The sequence below is a fragment of the Apium graveolens genome, chromosome 4, assembly GCF_009905375.1.
Source record: "Apium graveolens cultivar Ventura chromosome 4, ASM990537v1, whole genome shotgun sequence".
In the NCBI taxonomy this organism is placed as follows: Eukaryota; Viridiplantae; Streptophyta; class Magnoliopsida; order Apiales; family Apiaceae; genus Apium; species Apium graveolens.
The window spans coordinates 252636858-252641385 of record NC_133650.1 but is presented as its reverse complement, the minus strand read 5'-3'; the positions used below and the strand labels follow the sequence as shown (position 1 = coordinate 252641385).

At 31.1% G+C, this 4528-nt stretch overlaps 1 non-coding gene across 1 annotated transcript; it reads right to left on the bottom strand.

Moving 5' to 3' along the window:
* Window positions 1-4143: 4143 nt before the first annotated feature.
* LOC141722415 (small nucleolar RNA R71) lies at window positions 4144-4250 on the bottom strand. Its single transcript, XR_012575434.1, has one exon. It is a non-coding gene; the product is annotated as a small nucleolar RNA R71 (small nucleolar RNA).
* Window positions 4251-4528: the final 278 nt, after the last annotated feature.

The following is a 4528-nucleotide window of genomic DNA, read 5'->3' as shown; positions in this document are numbered from 1 at the left end:
TTCAAATTACATCAACTTTTAATTAAGTAAAAATAAAACAAATACAAAAATTTGACAAAAATATTTAATAATATATATCATAAACATTATATTGATTTAAAATTAAATATTAGGTTAATTACATGAGAAACTTGTTTTAATTTAATAATAAAAAGTGAATACAATTAACAATATCGATAACATAACTCAAACTGACTTATAATCACATGAACAACCTTAAGACAAATATTTTCTAATTAAAAACAACGTACAATTTTAACTTTTTCACCAAAAATATATGATATAAATGTTCGATTATAAAAATTAAAGCCTATTATATCGATTGATTGATTCTATAATGACATGTTAGACTAATCTCAATGTTAAATGCAAAATAGTTATATGTAATTTATTTAAAAAATAAGTTATATTTATTATATAATATAGCACCAAAAATTATTTTTTTATTTAAAATAAAAATTGCACTTTAAACTAATTTAATAACTAATTTTAAATATACATAAATATTTTAAATTTTACATAATTAAATATAGTTTTAATTTTTTGTGATGTACAAGATAATAATTATATAAATTTTTCTCCTTCATATGTAGTAGTAGATTATGTGACAATGATGATTTCAAATATAAAATCAAATTTAATTCTTTTTTGCCATTTGATTCTATATAATATAATAACTAATACTGTAACCCGTGTAATGCACGGGCATACACTAGATTGTGCTAATTGAAACTATTTTCGCTGTAATTGTTGACGATATAGTTATGTTATTACCTAATGGATGAATAATTTATTTGTTTATGCACAAGGGCACGAGTGATTGAGGTATGTTTTCAATGGTGTATCCGCAGGAAATAATAAATTATGTTAGTATACATTTTTTGTCACTTCATAATTGAATGATATTTTTAATATATTAATGCTTATAAAGTAAAATAAATACAAGTGATTATGCGTGCCTTATGTATATTAATCAATCTAAATATAAAATAATTTATAATTTGTTTTTTAATTATATAATTTATTTATGTGTTATAAATGTGATTGATGAGTCATACTATTAGGCGATTGGCGTCAGTACTGTAAGTTTACTCACTGAATGACATATGATAGTCTTCGTTCCAATTACTTTCAATTTTGGGATGTTTCAAGAGATTATTAACATTTTCTAAAATAACATATTATCTTTATATTGCCTCCAAAATTTACCCCCGCTTTCTTAATTTTTCTTCAACATAATTCAGTTTTTAATCTCTGTGTCTAACAACGATGTTAACAACCTATGAGACAATGGGAGTATATGATATACGTGATATAATAATTAATAGTGAAGTATAAATCTTACATATTTGTGTAAATAGTTTATTTTCATTGAATTTAATATAATATTTCATCATTTCATTATGTTGGAGGATGAGGTTAGATCGATGACAATATAAGAATATACGAGTATGTATATGTGTGTGTGTATCCATGTACTAATATATATATATATATTTATTGTATACATATATGTGTGTATGTATATATGCACATATTAATTATACAACAATTAATAATTTTGAATAAATGAATGACGAGGTAAATTAAATATTATATAAATATTAATGTAGGAGTATAATTGTCATATGGATTAATTTGCTCAACAAACCCCTTTAACGATGTTAATTGTGACGCCCTCCAAACCCGGGTCAGAAGTTTGGGGTTCATAACACATATACAATATCATATAAATTGTTATAGTACCCACAATATCATATATATATATATATTGTATATGTATTGTGAACCCCAAACTTCTGACCCGAGTTTGGAGGGCGTCACATTAACAATGTATGGGACAGTGGGAGTATATGATATATATCATATAATTATTAATAGTGAAGTATAAATCGTACATATGTGTATAAAAAGTTTATTTTATTTTTATTTTATAAAATTTAATATAATATTTGGCCATTTCATTGTGTGAAGGGCGATGTTGAATTGATGATAAATAAGAATATATGAGTATGTATCTATGTATGTATGTGTGTATGTATTGAGTGGCATGTATGTCACTTTATAACCCTCAGTAAAGCTTTAAATTGATGATTTGTACTCAAGTGGTTAGTGTTTTTAACGTGTTTTTGCAGTATTTTGCATTTCAGGCATTTATCAGGAATCCAGGTGATTTGGCAATGTTTTGATGCTAATATAATGTTAGAATGGTGTCTAGAATAAAAGCTCGTAAAAAGACTAACTCAAACCAACAAGAAAAGAAGAAGTCAGAAAATTTTCCAGAGAGTCAGCGCGCCCGCGCTGTAGAAGCGTGTGGTCGCGCCAGGATGGTAGAAGTACAGCGCGCCCGTGCTGGTCAAGCGCGTGGCCGCGCCGGAATTTCAGAATCCTGATTCTCCTCTGATTTTGATCAAGAAGAAATCTAATCTGCATGGACTACTATATAAACATAACCTAAGGTCTTTTTTCATAACAAGACGTACCGGAGCTTAAGGAAAAGGCGTAAGAAGACCGTAGAGCACAATTCAACCAAGGCGAAGTGTATCTAGTTTATTATTGTGATTCTTTTTTTTAAGTTGTAACTTTGGATGCTAGTTTTCTTACTTGTGAACCTATACCCTTGTTTCGTACTTGGTTTATTATTTATTCAGTATAAAGACTACGTTTATTATACCACGCTCTCATCGGAACCCACGTTGACGATGAGACCGATTATGGGCTAATCGTTATCATGGGGTTCTAACGGATTTCTTTATGGATTTCTTTAGTTAATTTGTTCTGATGCCTTAGTGTGTGGTGATTGTATGATAACCTAGTATTGGTTGTGCTTATTCGTCTTATGAGCGTCGTGAACTTATAAGGTAGCGTGTTAATCTTTAATGAAGTGAAAGTGAATTTAAGGGTTTATAACTTGCCATGCTACCATAGGTTCATGTATTTGTTATGCATGATTCGTAGGTAATTTTAACCATCTTACTTTCCCTATGTAATCACGATAGATAACTTGTACATTAAACCGTTATGTTATCAAATTCTATAGACATATTGGGTCTCAATATAATTGGTGTCTATTCAGCTTCTATCTCTTTTGTGGATGTCTGGTAGTATGGTATTCGTACAACGAAAGTTGGCATTTATCAGTTTCGTGTTATCTGATTAGTGTCATCACCATTACATTCTAAGGATAAGAACGAAAAGGCTATTGAATGAAGTATTTAATGAAGTTAGAATCCCATGTTTGTGTTATATAATATTCAACTCTCTTTATTCTCTTAGTTAATGTTCTTTAGTATAATCTCTTAGTTAATATTAGTTATAAACAACCTCAATTTGTTATTCGTCTTAACATTGGATAATAACCATACCATTGTTGTATAAATACATTGATTAAAATTAACGTAAACCAGTCCATGTGGGAACGAACTAGAATTAATTCTATATTACTTGCGATCACTTATACTTGCGTGAATATTAGTGCGTGTTCTAGCTCTAACAAGTTTTTGGCGCCGCTGCCGGGGACTTTGGTGTTAATTTTTAGTTTATGTGTTTATCATCGTTGGTTGTTAAAGTTCAGTGACTCAGACATTGTTACTTACTAAATTCCTTGTCGTGTTTCAGGTACTCTAGCGAGCGTGAATGCACATGCATTCTCGATCTCGTAAGAGAACACTGGATCAAGCTGAGGAAGAAGTTGTAGTCTAGGAGAAAGTTGAAGAAGAGATCTTAGTTGAGAAAGAAGAAGAAGAACTTATTGCAATGGGAGAACCAGAAGTGAATTTGAAGGCTTTGATGGATTACTTCAACCGAAGATTATTGATATTCAGTCTAGCAATGTCCGACCAGCCATCTCAGCTAATACCTTTGAGATCAAGTCGAGCACGATTCAGATGATACAGAACTCGGTTTAGTTTGGGGGTTCTCTAACAGAAGACCCCAACATGCACGTCAGAGATTTCATCGAGATCTGTGACATTTTCAAGTTCAATGGAGTTTCTGAAGATGCTTAAGTTGAGGCTTTTCCCATTCTCTTTGCGGAAAAAAGCTAAGTGCTGGTTACATTCTCTACCACCAGGCTCTATCACCAAATGGGAGGATCTTGCTCAAAAGTTCTTAACTAAATTCTTTCCTATGGCGAAGACTGTTGCAATCAGAAACACACTTACTCAATTTGCTCAGCAATCTGGAGAATCTTTATGTGAGGCTTGGGATCGTTATAAGGAGATGCTTAGAAAGTTTTCTCGCCATGGGATGCCTGATTGGATGATTATTAACTGTTTCCATAATGGTTTGGGTGCTACTTCTAGACCCATGCTTGATGTAGCATCAGGAGGAGCATTGTGGGCTAAAAGCTATAATGAAGCTTATGAATTGATTGAACTGATGGCTACAAATGAATACCAGAATCCTACTCAGAAACTATCTCAGGGCAAGGTAGCAGGAATTCTGGAGTTAGATACAACTACTGTTATAGTTGTTCAGCTTAAGGCTTTGACGATGAAGGTAGATTCTTTGGCTAATTATGGAGTTA